At 31.9% G+C, this 18,728-nt stretch overlaps 1 protein-coding gene across 1 annotated transcript in view; it reads right to left on the reverse strand.

Moving 5' to 3' along the window:
* LOC118195464 (uncharacterized) overlaps window positions 1–18,255 on the reverse strand; it is a 210,775-nt gene extending 192,520 nt beyond the window's left edge. The window contains exon 1 of the mRNA XM_085807142.1: window positions 18,001–18,255. The gene's annotated coding sequence lies outside the window, so the exon portion shown is untranslated. The remainder of the gene's footprint in view (window positions 1–18,000) is intronic.
* Window positions 18,256–18,728: the final 473 nt, after the last annotated feature.

Raw genomic sequence — 18,728 nt, forward strand, 5'->3', positions numbered from 1 at the left:
CTCTTTCTTAATATAAAGCCAAATAAACCTGACTGGCAAAATTTAGGATTATGAAAGCATCACTTTGACACTTTTCATAAGCGGGCTGAAGAGTATCATGTCCCAGTGTAAAACAACGAACTATAAAAAACTGAAATTTCAAAGTGAGTAAATATTCCGTTTGTAATCTCGAGCTCTAAACATTTCAAGTTGCATAGTTTGTTTTAATTTACAGAACTGATTTTTGTTTCTCCTTAAGATCACAAGACCTGCATCTTACTCTACAAAGACTGTAGCTTTATTGTGCAGATCAATTTGTGCGTTTTGAAGAAGAAACGTCTTTAGAAAGTCTGTAGAACATATTTACAAAATTTCTGGCATGGACCATTCAAGAAACAGATTAACCCAAATGGATTTCTCCCTTACTTGAGATATACCACGGGTGACCCCTGATCACAGCCGAAGAAGTTGGGACGATTAGGAGAATTTCACTATGATCTGATATGATTCCGCTTATAATTTTCATCTTATAGAGCTATTTTTGTTAGAAAATCTTAACCAGTAAATCAATTTTTTTTTAATTTTTACTTAGCCTTCATTTCAAAAGAATCAATGAATGATCTTCTGGAGTTTTACAAGCGTAGATCTGAAAATGTAATTGGAATATAAAGATCTACAAACTGCAGATACAATTTCTTGGGAATTTAGAAAAAAATATTATTATTATTATTATTGTTGATATTTTAAGGACACATTGTGGAAAACAGTGTACACTGTCTTATATTTTTTCCCTAAAAGAAATCATTAATAATACGAACCTGAGAAAAACTATTTTATTAAATAAGAAATTATATTTAGTTTAAATTAATAGTAATGATTTTTGTCATTGTTTTTGTTAGTCTTTTAAATATATATGCATAGTAGAGCAATACAAAAAATACGGCAGTAAATAAAAGTTTTAGAATATTTGATTTTTCCCCTCAAGAGATTACGTTAATGGTGACGAATGAGGAAAAATATCTGATTAAATAATAAATTTGGTTTATTGCAGTCTGATTTTTATAACCCAATGCGTTTTTAGAGCACAGATATTTAGAGATTAGAAAGCATCAATGCAACTGTGCAACTGCAATTTATTATGAATCACCGGGAAAATGATAATTTAAGATCAAATTGACAAGTTTAGTTTTCTTTAGAATCTAATTGCCCTTGTGCAAGTATATAAAAGTTATTTTTGTAAACATTTCAAGATAAATGTCTTATATTTTTGTTAGATTTATGTGTTGACATTTATATTTATTAATGGAATTCTTTTAAGAAGTAGTAAATACTGATAAGATTTCTATTAACTTTTTAAAAATCTATCAGAATTTATTCGCAAGAAAAAGATACGCAAATTTACGAAAATTATTTATAAAAGATGTGAATATTTAAAAGTAAAAATGAAGAAAACTAAGTAAAAATGACTAAACTAAGACTACGTAGAAATTGTAACTAAGAAAATTCTCAGTTACAATTTCTACGCAATTTCTTCGAAGTAACAGGAATGCTAATGAAACGTGGAATCTATTTCAAAATGATTTATCGAAACTAAGCATTTTCTTTCAGCATTAATTTTAAAAGAAATTTTGATTCAGTGAATTTGAAAAAAACTCATTTTAACGAAGGCTAATTATAATGCAACAATTAATGGAATAAATTTAATAATTAAGCCAATAATTAAGGGTGCATTCTTCTCCTAGATGAAAAGAATAATTTCGTTAGCATTCGAAATACGAAGACGTTTCATTTGAAACCAATGCCGAATAAACGCTCACTTTTTTTCCGATTTTTAATACTGTTATTTATATTCAAATTTTTAGAATAAAATAATTTTGAGGAATAAATATTTTGAGTAAAGATGTTTACACAAAACAAGAATTACATGTAAACAAATGCACACACAAAAAAAAAAACCTTATGAAATATATTAAATCTTATTTATAAAAGCTGTGAATTTCATAATATCACAACTCATACAGCATCTGATTACAATAATTAAAAACACCTATTTTATTTAAACGCCATAGATTTGAATGTCGCAGTAGAGCTGATCACCCCAACGTCTCCTTCCGGACATGTGCGGACCGCCCACTGGGTTAGTCTAACTCTTGCAACGTCCATGGTTTCTGGAGTGTTACGTTACGTTATGCTACAAAGTACTTACCCTCCACAGCTCTTCTAAGTGTTATCACTACAACAGCATCGCACTTATCCTACACTAGAGACCACGAATTTGAGTATCATTGGGCCGTTCGGTTTCGTTAAATTTTGAAAATTTATGCATTGTCTAAATGATATATGGTTAAATACATATAGTTTATATCTGATTCATAAATTTATATAACTTCTCTAGAATCATTTTAAATTTCTGACGCCGTTTATTGTGCACCTGGCAGGGAATCTCTCTACCATTAACATTTTTATTATTAATTCTAGCTCTGACTCCTCTACTATTAACATTTCTATTATTAATTCTAGCTCTGACTCTTTTCCTTCATCAATTTAGATCTATGTTAAGATACAAGAATGAGATGTCATATTGAAGAAGTGGTTGCAATAAAACGCGATATCATTTACTTTAACTAAATGTGAATCGTTTCTTTGTGCACTAATTATTTAATTGTTGCAGAATTTATTAGTAACTTGCTCAGTCTGACGCCCCCGCCCCTCCCGTTATAACGCGGCTTGAAATACCGTGGTTTCCAGTGTTACGCGGATATTGCCTAAAACCACATGTAGATAACGCGTTCTGAAAAAACGCGCTTAGGAAAAAAAAAAAAAAAAATTTAACCATCATAGTTACTATTCACTTCCTATGAATAACGTAGTCTTAAATAAGACATTGTTTGGTTTGCGTTTTCTGGAAGCATGATAGAAGTTAAGAATCTAAATTTTTATTAAAGCCATTTATTTATCCTGATTACAAAATTAATTTTGCAAAGAAATATAAAGAGCAAAGGACAGCTGAAAATTTCCAGAATTTTTTAATGCAGCTTCATAAATGCACACGACTACCATATAGATATATTAAATAAATGGATATACAAATAAACATGACGTAATTTCAATTTACATATGCAATATATATATATTACTTTAATTAAACTTAGGAGATAATATAATCAATTAATCAATACTGTTTAGGAAATAAATTATATATATATATATATATATATATATATATGTGTGTGTGTGTACTTTATGTGCATTAAGTATTTTTATTTTATGTTTTATTTCGTATATAATTTACTGACTCAAACACTAAAAACTGATTTCTAAAATTCACAAAAGCTTTGTGTATATCTAGCTCTTTTTCCTTTCGATGTAAATAGTAAAATTTTTTACTGGGGAAGTTTTCTATTTCAATATAACTCAAGAAGTTGTAAAGTCATTAGGTTTCTTTTTTGAAGCAGGAGACGTGAAAAATGAGCAATACCTTCGCCGGGAACTCGAATCCTGAACTTCCCGAATACGCGTCAGATATGCTTCCAATTACACCACGAAGGCATGCTAGAAGAGGGAGAATATCTTATAAAGTCTTATAATGAAAGTCTAAAGTCATCTCAAGTTTCGCGTTACAAAAAAGAAGTACTATTTGTCTCTGAGTAGCACGTGGCATTAATTCACTTTGTTAACCACAATCAACAAAATAGTTACAAATTAAGTTTTAACATACGATGATACATTTAAAATTTGCTTCATTTAATATAACTTACAGACAGTTTCAGAATTACGTTACATTTCTTTAAAATTGATTTTAAGGCCTGCAATTAAAATTTTTATGTAGCATTTTTAGATATTGATATACCGGAATATTTTTTTTTTTACTTTGCTATACGAATTGCAGTATCATCTGCAACTCGGTTTGAATTTTTCTGATATTCAATTCATTAAAAAAAAAAAATTAGTGGGGAAAAAATATCATTTTCAACTTCACGCGAAATGTTAAATGCTATACGAAATCGATATTAGAATTCTGTTTTTTAATATTTAATAAAAAAAGCTCTGCCTATAAAAGAAAGAAATTAAAGTCAGACTATTTAAATATTGCAAAGCCGCGATGGCTATCTGCCTAAGAGAAGATATTTCTTCGTCGAAAACTTTTTGAGGGAAACTAGCTCGGATTCACGTTACACATGGGGAAAACCACAAAAGCAACCGTGCAGCTAACCCGTTCATCTGGGTTCGAACCCAAACCATGTCGAACTACCAGTATTAAGAGGTCTTAACCACGCGGCTACTGGGAAATGCGCATGAGACATTAAGACTTTTCTGAAACTGCCATCGAACAGTTTAAAAATCCTAAGCATAACTTCTGCTTAGATATGTTTATTTTTGTTGTGTGTATTCGTTTTATTTACCAACATGAATTTATTTGCCGAGTCATATTCCTGGATTCGGCCTGTAAGATTAGCGTTGCGAAAATATTGCTATGAAAAACGCACTTTTCTCCTCTGTGAAACAAGTCTTTCTTATCTTTATCCCACTAGCGCCGAATGTGTAAGGTGTATACGTGCAAGTTTCCCTTAGAAAGTCCTCCCCGAAGGCACCCCTCCCTTTAGGCAGATAGCCCTCGTGTGCTTTGCCATAACTGAATAATCCAATCCAATCCCACTAGCGCCGAAACTTACGACCCCGAAAGTCGCAAAGAGAATACTTTTCCTTTTTGTCAAAGTCGTTGACGTTTATGTTGCGAGACCTCATTAGAGAAATCAACGCATCACGGAAAGTCTGCGAGGTCCGCGGCTTAACCTCCCTTGGCAAAAGATATTAAAATAAATAATTAAGACATAAGAAATGTATTAAGACATATGTTAAGAAATATATTTGGAATATATTAGGAAAGAAACAAGTTTCTTGAATATACAGTTACTCTGTTATGGGAGATATGTTCTTACTGACATATTCATGCTATTTGTGTCAATGAAATTCACTCAGATATACTTTACATTCGATTTTGCGTTCTTCAGTTTTCAGTACTTATACGGAAGGGTAAAAGGAATGGTAAATAAATAAGATGCATAATTATGCACTAGTTCTTTTTTTTTTTTTTTCCAGTTTTAGCAGCTGTTGCTGTATGTAGCAAGGTAAAATTGCTTTCATATAAAAAAAAAGTTTTCAATATATACATCTCAATGTCAAGTTTTAGTTCAAAAATTCATCTGCCGTAGCTTAAAATCTAAATCTCTGAAGTTAAATAATTGACCTAAAAGGGAGAATTTATCAAAAAAGGGCTAACAGTACCAATCTGAAGTTGAAATTGTTTTCCTCACTAAAAAATACTGGGTCCACCACCGGTCGAGCGGTATAAAGTCGCTAAACACTGGTAGTTTGGTCGAGGGTTCGATTCCGGCTGCATGGGTGCTTTCGTGGCTTTCCCTATGTGCAACGTGTGCACTACCCTTAGAAAGTCCTCCACGAAGGCCTCCCTCCCCCTAGGCAGATAGCTCCTGAATACTAGCATTCACCTTTCATGAATTTAATATCACGAATTATTCTTCCAGCTTAGGTGCGTGCATGCAAACAAATGTAACTATTAACCATGTAAACATTATTTATGATCGCATGACCTTATACAAATCAAAAGAAATCTGAAATTTTATAAACCCATACATATAAATTTGACCCATATATTATAAAGATTATACTTTCCTTACTTTTTATCGGAAAATAAGCCGCAAAAGTATTCAATAAATAAGACACAGTTTAAACTCAGATTTCGAGAGGCTTTCAATGCAATCAATATTCTACAGCATCGAATCTCGCCGAAGTCAATCCCTTTTTTTACTTTAATTAACTTCAGTTTCAAATCAAAAAGCGTGGATTCTTTTTAAATGAAACATTTAAATAATTCAAAAACTGACAAGTTGTCGAACAAATCCAGCCTTTTGGATTTTAAAATACAATTCAAAGCTATTTAGTTTTGACCTGTTTTGCGGCACTAACAGATGAATGCTTTAATTAATCTGATTAATTCGATATTCATATATATATATATATAAATTTATGTTAGCAAGATCAGATTTTTGTACTTCATAGTTAAAAAGCAGTTAAATTAAAATTTTAAAATTTCCTCAGATCTATATTTTTACTAGAATATTCTTATTTTGCGATAAAATTACATGTTTCTGTGAAGAGATTTCAATAAAATACGTAAAGCAAAGACGTAGCTATGTATGTTTAAAACGGAAATAGCCCTCTGTGCAGATGAAAAGCATGTTATTTAGTTAGTCAAAGGTAGTGTGCTTGGACTGCAGAAACTATTACTTTATATTAATAGATTGAAAAAAAAAAACGTGCGTAAAACATACCAAGTGCATCCTTTCATAGTATTGTATTACCTTTCTAAGAACTAAATTTTCTTGTAATGCTAAATAAATTGCCTAAATTACAGAGAAACCCTGCAATCAAAGCTAAAATATAAAGATAAAATGCTCGAAATAACACTATTCATTTCCACTATGGTTCAAAAACTATCATTATTTTAAACTTGATACGAAATGCAAATATGATTTTGAACCATTTCAATTAAACTACACAAATTACTGTGTTTGAAATAAACATCTTGAAAAATATTTTTTTTTTAATAAATGACAACTTTTTTAAATTAAAAAAAATAATATCAGAATTTTCGTTTAGATGATACTACTAACATCAACAACTTTAAATTCCAATAGTTGGCATTATTTTAAGAATTCTATCAATAAACAATTTTCTTTCAGTAGGGTTTTTCTTGAATATACAAAGCACTCCTCGAAGTTCAAATGATTCAAATATATATATAAAAAAGAAATCTACTTAAACAAACTATAAACTGCATTTTCCCCAAAAATCTTTAAATTATTGTCTAAAGATATTTTACTCCTGTTAAATATGCCGATTAAGTTATGAAAATATTTTACAATATATTTAATTATGAAGAAATAAATTCTAATGCATACAAAACATACAAGTTCTTGAACAAACGTTTTACGCTCGCTGGTTATCAACAATAATACGGAACCCTGCTATTGAAAAGAAATTCTGGTGTGTACTTAATTATTCAAGACATAGCTGTGCATTATTTTTTCATTAGATAGGTTGCGCTTTAGACTTGTAACAAATATTTCACGGCAGTCAAGTGGCAACAGTATTATATTTTTGCCAGGCCATAAAACAAGGGCGGTGAAAACAATAGCGCCAGTTTGTAGGTATTTTCTTCTAGGTGTTTAAAAATTGGAATAATACTTGATTTCTTTCCTATTCTTTTTTCAATTTTTTTCCCCTGGGACCCTACAATTTTGGGCTTTTGATAAATAAGCTATAATTCCATACATAGATGAATACAATTTCTAACATATTTGAGGGTCGCCCAACCGGGATAGTTATTAGCGATGCTTACTGCCGTACCGAAAGGTCCGGGTTCGTATCCCAGAGGCATGAATGCTTGTAAATATATAGTGTCTGTGCGGCATGGGGGCATTCTAAATATGCGGCGAGTGGAAGGTCCTCTGGAGAGAACCGCCGCCCTCAGGGAGTTTGTTCTCTCTCAGATAGAAATGCACAATTAGGGCGGCAGGACTTTACCTGTACGACCAACGATGCAATTCTGGGGTACCACCCACCTCTAGTTGTACGTATATTTGGGATGCAAGACGCAATAAAAATTTGCTTTGCTAATCTGCCTACATATTCATTCCCAAGAGTACCAGTGTAGACTAGAACCTAACAAAAACTCGGTTGAATTTAAGGAAGCAAATAAAGCTGCTTTCTGATTTAGTGCGCTAAATGAGTTCTACTGTTAGAAAACTGTCATGCTAGCTAAACTGGCTGAAAAAATTGTGTAAATCTTGCTTTTGTAACGAATTTATTTAGCCAACGGTAATGCAGCTGAAACTGTTAAGAGTTCAACTTGAAATACAGAATTATTTATATGAAGTCAACATTTTCATGAACTCGCTGAGTGACCAATACTGAAGCTTTGCTGCCATTTTCGCTAGAACACGTATTGTGTAAGATGCTGTAAATAAGATCTTCATTTTGAGAAACTTGTTTTTAGCAAAATTTTTCACAACAGTATGCGTATCAGCGTTCTTCACTTAAACTACTAACGTCAGAAGTCTTTTTCCAAACTGATATTTAATTTTCATCCATGCACAGATTCAAAGATTTTATTCTTAAATATGTATACGGCCTCTAAGCTTTCAGGAAACAGGATCATAAATTTTAAAATTAAATATTTCGGTCAATTTTTGTCGTATGGGAGTCAAATTTTTTGTGATTAAATTTTCAGAACGAGTATAAACTTTTACTAAACATAATTGTGTGGATGGCGTTGACACATTGCAGAATTTTCATAAAATTCATCATTTAAACATAAAAATGCAAAAACATAAATATTTACCTTTTTTAAAACAATCCGTAATTGGAAATGGATGTCAACGGTCAACCAGTTGCTAAAATAAAGCTCGTGTAAGGAATTCTATGGATAAGCTGTATTATTCTCTTGTGATAAGTATAGAACATGTTATAATTCTTAAAAGCCGCCCAGCCGCATGGTATAGTAGTTAGAAGAGCCTACTGCGGTACCAAAGGGCCCGGGTTCAAATCCCGGAGAAGATATGGATGTTTAGAAATGTATAGTGTCTCTGCGGCATGGGGGCATTCTAAATATATGGCGAGCCGAATGTCGAGCGGTTGATGTTAGGGGTAGAGGGGTGTGAGGCCCTTGGATCAGTCCTCCTAGGGTGCTCTTCATTAATACTGTGGGGGAACTGAGCTAAGTCCTTCTGTCACCTGCATGGTGCTCAAGGCTCTTGCCAACGTTAGGCGTAATTTCTTACACTCCTTGCCACGATGGATTTCGTGGGCTTGTTCTAATGGTCTTGTCAGAAAAGTGAGATAAGTCATAACAGCAACAAATGCCGGAGGACAACTCTATTCTTGCTGAAATTTAAAGAAATGGGCATTTCTTTTATCATAATAAATTTGGGGGAAGTCAAACTTTGTGAAATTAGTATTGTTGATCACAGCCTAGTATTACAACTGATATAAAGGCACTGAAGATCATAATCATTTTATAGCTTTAAATCACTGAATGCGAACACAAATCTTGAAATCCTTTCTGTTGAAGATTTTTTTCTTCTTACGCTTACACATGTTTGTTTAACAGCAACATGGCTGATGTAGATGCTTTGTCTAGACCAAAATCTGCGATGAAAAATACCGCAATTTTTTATAATGATTCTGCAACAGATACTGAATTCACTTCTGAAGGCAACCATCGTTGCTTTAATTAAAGACTCGAACCGAGGGCTCTACGCGATTTGGGGGGGGGGATGGTCTGCCATTAATGCAATGATTGCAGTAATAGCTCCTTGATTATTTTAAAATCGATTATTTAAGTAATGACTGGAAAGTAGAGAAATTTGCTAAAGAAGTTGCGGGAGGTATTCTGAATTGCGAATGGCATTAAACTGCGTTTAGTGCAGTAAATGCCAGAAGTTGTGCGTAAACGTGTGTTGCAAAAGGTGTTAAATATAGTATGTTGCTATGGAAAACATTTGTCGTGTAAAGGTGTCAAGATATGTTTTGTTAATGTTTTAATCTCACGTCATTTATTTAGGTCTTAAGCCAACCTTCAAGCCACCCACAAGACAAACTCTCCTGAATATAAATATCAGCTCAAATGCTAATGCTTTATGGGATCATCACTGCTTCCTTTTTATTACCAGTTACATAAAAGGGAAGCCACATAATACATTCAAAAGCCTAAAATCATTTTCTTTCCGAAATAATCGCCCTTACATTTCGAAATTCAGGAAGTAATGGCGGGAGAAAGTGAAAGTAAGCCCGGTGGTTTTCCGTACTCAATTTTCATGAAACTACGCCACTCATTCCATCGACGTCGGATTCAGAAGCATTTCAGATATCCCTCCCAAATTTCGGAAGCAAATTCAGAAAAAAAAAAATCCATAACAATCTTTTCGCTTCCTACATCAGTGAACGACCAGTAAAACGGATGTTCGGAAGATCTCTCGAAGCCAAAAAACTTTTTTTATCTGCAGATGGTTAACTTCTTGATATAAAAGCGTGCAAAAAAATTAAATAAGCAGAATGTAGAAAAGACATTCGATGATCTTTGTGTGACCTTGAACGCCGTGCCTTGCCTAAGGACGAGCCTCGTCGGCGTACGGTATTTATGTGGAGGGAAGGGGGAAGAAACGAAAAAGTAAAAATCGCCTACGTTTTAGCCAAAAGCTGTGTCATGTCAAAATACTAGTAAACTCTTTAAAGTTAACATTAGCTTGGCTGTGAAAAGAAGTGATTACTTAACGATTGTACAACTCTTCAACCTAGAGCAATAAAGTGACCCAGTGGGATAAATGACATTGCTCATCCAATCAGTTTCATCAAGCTATTATTTTTATACAGATTTTAAATGGTCTGCCATTAAAACTTGGTCCACGCGAATTACAAATCTACCTTTGTACCTCTCTTTTAAGTTAACTGCAATCAAAAAAGACTAGAAAAACTACACTCACATTATAGCTTTCAGACACTTTCCCCAAAATTCCAGCTTTCGATTCGACATTTTACAAAGCACTCTGCCCTGGTTTTTCTATCTTAAATTTATCATTTACTAGCACTATCCTAGTGTATTCGTACACTAGTAAGTTAAATTCTTAAATTAAGTATTTAGGAAAATTTTGGAAAAAATCTGCAATATAAATAAAGAGACAAAATGTTTGCCAAAATATGTTTTGCTTCTGAAGAACCTATGTCAGATCACCTCCCAAATCAGCAAAAAATTTTTCAGAATGTACGCCAATCAAAGGTTTCTTTTTTGCCTTAGGCATTTGTTCCTCGTCAGAGAAACTGCTCATTAATTCTTACTTTCTACTCTTGAGTTATCTAGAAAGCCCTAACTTTAGCTTTCATGCAATAATCAGTTTTACCAATTTACAAAATCAAGGTGAAATATGAAATCCTATCAGTTTTTTTTAATATTAAATAAGTATCAGTATTACAATCTACTAAAAACCTTCACGACACAGACTGAAAGTATAGTTAAGAAAGCAATATCGGTTTTCTCGGAATCCACGGTGCTAGTGAAAAAGCAGTTTTTTGCTTTCTACACTCTCGATAAATTCTTTTACTATGACAGATACATTTTCACCGAAGAGAGTAAATTGACAATTTTCTATTACTAGTCCACCTACGATAATTTTCTGGCTTAAAAAAAGAATGAGATATATTTAAGGTAACATTTATAAGTTCTTTCTGTAATCTCCAATTGAAATTTATTATAAATATCTCAGAGAAGCAATTAATAAATTACAGCAAATAAACGAGAACCATAGCTCAAAAGCGGGATATTTTTAAGGATATTTTTTAGAGGCAAGCTAAATCGTGCTTACCTAACATGAGCGAGAAACAAAAAAATATCATAGCTTTAATTATTTGGCAGATTCAATGATCTAGTTTTTTAAGTTTTCAAGTATAGTATATGGGATCAATCCTTTCTCTTTTCATATTCTTGCACTCGATTTGACAGATGAGCTCTTTGAGAGAAATCCTAGCAAGTCTTAGTTAAAAGCTCTTATATATACTTTAATCATGCAAGGCTTTTACGTTTTGAACATTCACGTTAGGTCCTAATTGACAATAATTTCCGCAATAAGTTTATAACGAGATGGCTTGGATCCATTTTCCAGCAAAAGATTCAAACAACGTTTTAAGTTAAAATTAATAAACTTAATATTCTTCTATTCATCAATGTATTTAGTTAATTGATCTCGTCAACCATTCTGAGCTTCTTTCATGCTACTTTTACAAATTTTTTTAATGCTTTACCAGAATCATAACTTCCTGTGTCTAGAGAGGACCTTATTTATGGAGCTACTCGCGAAATATATATCGGAGATATTTTGGAATTATACTCTTTAAAAAATATATTCAGATTAAATTATAGAAATATTTCGTAAACTGCAATACAAAATTTCCCCTATCTTATATAACAGAACTTTCTTTTGGAGGGATTACTGCTGCAGTTTTAACTATTCATAAAAAACTCTTGCTTGATTAAAGTTTCAGTTGTAACAAAAAAAGGAAGAATATGCAGGAAAGGGAAAATATTACAAACAACTGAGCTTTCTCGATAAAAGCATGTTCACAATAAAAGAGAAATAATTGGCAAAAAAATCAGGCAAGAGAATGGTATGCAACATAAATCAGAAGCATTTTGACTGATTTGTTGCCACTTATACTACAGCGGAAGAATAATCTTTCAATAACATCCATCATCAGATATACACCTGAAAGTTGGAAGAAGAAAGGGGTTCAAAATTATTTGAATATTTTGATTACTTGCTTTTCTCGTGATACAATTGCTGCCTTGCATTAAATATGAAATTGTTAGATAGCATAATTGTATAATAACATTCTCGAATTTTAGCTTTAAAATGAAATATTCTTCGCTTTCCTTTTTAGACATGTTTTCAGTTATGCTACCATCAAATTTATTTATTTTAATGCTTGAATGCTCATCAGTCAGGAGGCTTACAACGCAAAATTTTTAAGAACTCCGAGTTTGTAACGGCTTAGCATTAGAAGCGGTAGAAGCAACGACTGGAACATCAGAAGTGAAGAGCGAGAAAAAACATTTTACTTTGCGCATGATGAGCGAGCAGAGAGGAAGAGTCATTTCAAAGATAAATTCATAAACTAGCTCATACACAACTTTTAATTGCTAACTGAATTTAATCTGAGTGCAGATAAATGGTTCACTGAATTAACATCATTCCACATGATTACAACGCTACACAGTAGATTGAAAATATCACACCTAAAGACATTTCTAGAAACCTCTTCTTATCTGTACTAAAATCTATAAACTTTATCTAATTTTTTTATTGATTTAAGGCTAAGAATCATTAACTGCTTTTTGTCCGACATAAATTTTCCTATGCCTCTGAACTCACTTACGCTTTGAAAAATTAAATTTTTCAATTTACTGTTTATTTTAAAATTCAATATTAAATATATTTACAGAAATTCGTAGCAGAGCATGGATATAAAATATGTGATAAAAAAGCTTGAAACAATAGAAGAAACAGTAATAATCGTAAAGTACTTGACGAACTGATATAAAGTATTTCTCCCGCCTTCTTAGCAAGCCTTCGTGGTTTAGTGGTCTGCACGCTCAGCGCGTAATTGAGAGGTCCGCGGTTCGATTCCCGGCGAAGACGTTGTATATTTTTCATCTTGCCTTTTTCCAAAAATACCTAATGTCTCTACACCGAATTCGATTTAGATTATAGTGAATTCAGTTTAGATCATAAGATGGATCAAAGGAATGAAATAGATGTCTGAAGGATTAGTGTTTATGACTCGTATTATTTCCTATATAAATATGTTGTTTTTTCATAACTCAAATTTTCACATGAAACACGTAGCAGTATTTTGTCTTCAGAACTTCATTATTTGTGGCCAGAATATGTTTAATTAAAGTTTAAAAAAATCAATGTATTTAATTTTAAAGTGAATGAGTCGTTCAATTTTAGGCTTAAAATTAAGCTGTTAAGTTGTTTACGTGTTCCTTTGTCAAGGTTTCACATTTGTCTGGAAAATACATTCGAAAAAATAAATCACTGGAAATTTTACAGCCATTAATTTAGACCACTAAAATCAAATTTGAATCGAGATTTTTATATAAAGTCTCTGCTTAGGTTGGTAATAAAATCCCTTGGCACATTGCCAAGGAAATGTGCTTTGTTTTCGGATCTACTGAAATCCTTCTTTTACTATCTAAAATTTTCGTTCACAAATTGGCCTTCCCAAACGTTTCCTGTAGGACTGTCTCTTATCGTAAGAGCAATCTGACTGTAATTTGACAGGCCCAAAGTTCGGTTCATTGTCATTTCAAACATATTGCAGATATACAGGTAACGCAGAAGAATTACTAAATAAGATAGACCTGATGCTTCTTAATTTTCTTTAAATAATAATTTATTAGAATACACATGAAAATATTTACAGCATAAAATGTTTATCACTATTTCAAGCAAAAAGTTAGACTTTTGTTTAATGAAATCGCCTTTAAATGCTTGATGCCTACAGACATAGTTTTACGCAAGCATTAATAAAAAAAATGTTTTAGTAAATAAAGAGCAATTCCGTTAATAACTTGGAAACCATGTTTTATTAATGAAATGAATGTATCATAAAAGCTAAAAAATATTACTTAATTCCTTTTGAATGCTTATTATTATAAATATATATATTTTAACTATAAAAAAGGAAATGTCCGAACGAAATTGAAATTTTTTTGTTCCTTCTATATGAAGGTCTAACCTTTCTTCTCCGGGTAAATAATTACCAAATTGATTAAATGTAAATTGATGAAACCTTCAAATACGGTATCATTAACTGAAAATCAACACGAGAATTGCGGAAGATGTTATATTAGTTCATATGCCATATGAAAAATATTTTTGGCAAAAAATTTAGTTCTTCATAAATTTTCTAAACATTTAAGATTTTGAATTTAATATAGCATTTTAACAGTGAAGTCAAAAGAATTCATAATACTTCACTATGAGTAGTAGAATAGTAGAAGAATCAAAGTGGAAAACATTGGCCGACAATATATGCCGCTAGCATCTAATGGCATGATGCACGTCAGGACAATTTCACCTAATGGAAAACACAAGGCTAAAACTCTCAGAAACACCTAAAATATGAGTTGTGACTATAAAGTTAACTCATTCTGCATGATATCCGTTAAGTGACACAAAACCTCAGTTTCATTCCTCCTTGTCTTGAAAGAACTCACCGCTGCTACGGACGGTGAAGTAGTTATTGAAGCGGCTCTCAACGACAGTGGGTTCGGTTTTAGAATTTCGGGCAAGGTTTTTGTATCTTTTCGGGGAAAGAGTATAAAATATGTATAACCAAAAGATTTCTCGAGATGTTGATGGAGGGGAGGATGGATATAAAACGTCTTCAACTGAAACTGGAATGGAGCTACCGAAAGACTCTGTCAACGATAGGCACTCCGGACCCCACCTGATGTGATTACTTTTAAGTCCATTCCGTAGGCTACATTCCCGGACATGGAAATACGTAACAGCAACAAGGAACTATAGATAGTTCCCTCTTTTAACAGTGCTATGACCCTGGATAACTGAAGATGTAAACAAAAGGATCTAAATGAACTTCTAAACACTCAGTACTATAAGAAATATTTTCCCGAATAAAACCACAGAAGTAAAATATGTATTACTATTTCTGCATCAATGATTGTTCCTTGGGTGCACTTATTCAGAAAACGGGACAAATTCATGAGAATGTGATGTTCCAATTAACTCTTCCAAAACATTCACAATTTACTTCTCCGTATAGCGATTAAATTGTTTTTTAAAAAATGTTTTTTCTTCCTATCATAATAACTTAATTTTACCACTATTGATATTTTTTTAATTAGTAGTTGTTGATTATTTCGTATAAAGATCTGAAAAACATTAAAAACGGCAGTAAACAATCTATTTTATTACGACATCCACTGAAATAGGTCATTTTTCTTTGACTTGATGATTTAAATTCTTAATTTTTATTCATATTTTTTGTTTATTTCAAAATTAGAATAATTATTTAAATCTTTATCGTTCTGTTCCCGCTACGAACTGCAATCAAAATTATGCAAAATTAAATAGTTCTGCCTTTAATTACAGTTATGTTTAATTACAGTTATGTTTAATTTTTTAAAAACAGTTACAGTTATGTTTAATTTTTTAAAGTTATGTTTACAGTTATGTTTAATTTTTTAAAAATTAAACATAACTGTAAGAGCAACACGTGAATGTTACATTTATTTGAAATATGAAATTAGAAAAAAAGAATTACATATTTTAAACTCATTATATTCCTTATTTCGAACTGTATTATCGTCATTTATTCAAACCAATATACTAAAAGACCTAGCGTATTGATTTCGAATCATAAAAAAGTAAAATCTGGCAAAAGATTATTCGTGAGGTCTATTATTAAAATCGATTTTACTTTTTAAATCATAAGAGAAAGAAATGATAGTGATCACAGAATTTCGGGCCTATCTGTTTTCATTTTCATTTATTTATTTTAGAACAAAATAAAAAGGCATTTTAAAGATATTTTTAATTAAAATGAAATTTGTGCAATTAAGAATTTACGTTTAGGTATAAAAACAAAGTATTTGTTATAATGTATGGGAAGTTTAATACATCAAGAAGATACAATAAAAGAATCAAAAAGAAAGAGTAAAAGGTATTCAAAACGCATGCTTTTGTTTTTAGACCGTGAGATGGCGCTTTTGCAAAAAGAAACAGCAGACGATTCTTCCTGTAGTAAAGTGTACATTCATTTAATAATAGCTATTGTATTTACTCCAAGGATACAAGTTCATAATATTGAATTAAATTTAACTGAGAACATTTGTTCAATTGTTTTTGCTGCAAATACTTTGTTCTAATCTTTTGTTGGGTAATCACATAAGAGAAAATAAGTGTTAAAATCACCTATAAATTTATAACTCTCTTTGAGAAAACATTCGACTCAAATATATCATACAGGTCTTTTACTTAAAACAAGGCATACTGGGTTTTCCGCAGGTGAAAATGTAAATTATCATTCGTACTGCAAGTGATTTTATTTAAAAAATTCCCAGTTTTAAATTAGGACACAGTGCAATATAAAGCAATGAAATCAAGCCTCCTGCAAATCGTTGTAAGCAGCAAGAAAGTGGGAAGCGAACACCAACATGTGTTAATGTGGCCAAAACCCTTATAAACCTATTCTGTTTTCTATGTCTCCAGAAAATTCGCTTTTATTTGTTCATTTATTAGTCCAAAGGGGCTTTGTCTCCGACGGAATATTGTTTCCGTTTTGCGATTTTGCGTCGAATCACTCTGAATGTCCATTTCACTTTTCAACCCAATATCACTTGCCACCAAATATTATCGTCCTGTATTATATTTGAAGAAATTAAATAATGAATAATCTGCATAAATGTATGTATATTTCTCGCATTGGGATAAAACAACGGTACATAGAGCCATCGAATTTTGAATGACGTAATCCTCCTAAGAATATGGGCATGTGGAAGACCAAATTTGAAATTTGGAATTTGTTTTATTATCGATTTCATATTTTATAACGAATTTTTGAGTAACAAACTCAACGATTTAAAAGCGAGCAATGGCAACACTCTACGGTGGGAGAAAAAAAACCTTTTTATCTCCAGCGGGCGCGGAACTGTGTATTCTAAAGATATGCTCCTTTTAAAATTATTTTGCGACATGGCTACTGAACTGAATTTTTTTTATTTAAAATTATTTATTTATATATTTTTATTTACATAAATCTGTTACAGGAGAAAGGATGATGTGCGATGTAAGGCCATTGAAAAATTTATTTGCATGCAGAGTTTGTAATCATCCATATGCGCTACTTACACGTAAACCTATGACTGGAAAAATGTGTACAAAGTAATTGCACACAAGAGCAGATATATATATTGTACTCGAAAAGCGAAGAAAGAGATTTTCTAATTTTTTATTGTACATTTACTATTACTAAAGTTTTTTTCCTTATTGGAATCGTCTGCTCATCTTCTCCAGAACTGAAGAAATGAGATGCTTGATTTCAGGTATGTCTTTTTCAATTTTAATACTAGAGTATTATAGAAACTCTATAACTGTTTAAACAGGAAGAACTTTAAGAAAGGATTAGAAAAAAATTATATTTCAGGAATTTTATTATGCTTGCCAGTTAATGAAATCGATTCGAAATTTTCTGATTAGTACTGAGAGAAATTTTCACATTAGGATGCTCTGAAATACTAGTTGAACTGCATAGAAAATCAAAATATATTTGTGCACGAAATATAGTTTAATTCATCTTGCTTAAATCCCCTTACTTCCCCAAATTTCTTAAATTAATTAAAAATAAAATATTACATACCTCATTACGTATGAATTTTGCAGGAAATGAAACAAGACACAGCTAAACGCTTAGACTTCCCTCGATAATTTAATCCCTTAGTTCCTTTCACTCTAGATGTAAAGTACAAACAAAATATCTTTTCCAAAGTCAGCTCCCACGTTTTTTGGTTAGAACCAGTCAGACAATTTTGGAAAAGAAAAAAGAAAAAGAAAAATAGGCGATATTATATAGCGTAGTGTCCTACACGCGGTTGCAGCTATCGAAGCAGTTGCGCGTGTGTGTTTGTTCATCGGAGTGACAGAGCAACAGGTTCGAAGAAAGTTGTTTTCCCCTTTCCTTCGTAGATTTTCCCCCATTATTGCTCTTCTCCCTATGACCCAGCTTCTCCCAATTCAGTAAAAGGCAAGAAATGGCGAAATGTATGTTCGTTGCTCAGCGCTGAATTTTATGAATGTATTAAATTATTAAAAATATTCTTGTTCTCATTTCCAAAGTGAGTCTTCGCATATAAAGAAGTATTAAGGGCAGAACTAATTTTAATTTAAAAAAAAACTATCCCCGCATTTTAACATTTAAGTAATAACTTTGATGAAATGACTAAAAGAAACGTGGGCATCAAAAGTACTAAGTATTCAAGAATAGAGGGAAAATTCAACCCCTTCGTAAATTATCATTCTATATTGTGCCTAATTTTGTGATGTGTTACAATAATTGTTTTACTTTTGTATCTATATTCCTCATTTAAT

Source organism: Stegodyphus dumicola, chromosome X1, assembly GCF_044657685.1.
Source record: "Stegodyphus dumicola isolate Sdum_Otavi_A_Nest chromosome X1, ASM4465768v1".
In the NCBI taxonomy this organism is placed as follows: Eukaryota; Metazoa; Arthropoda; class Arachnida; order Araneae; family Eresidae; genus Stegodyphus; species Stegodyphus dumicola.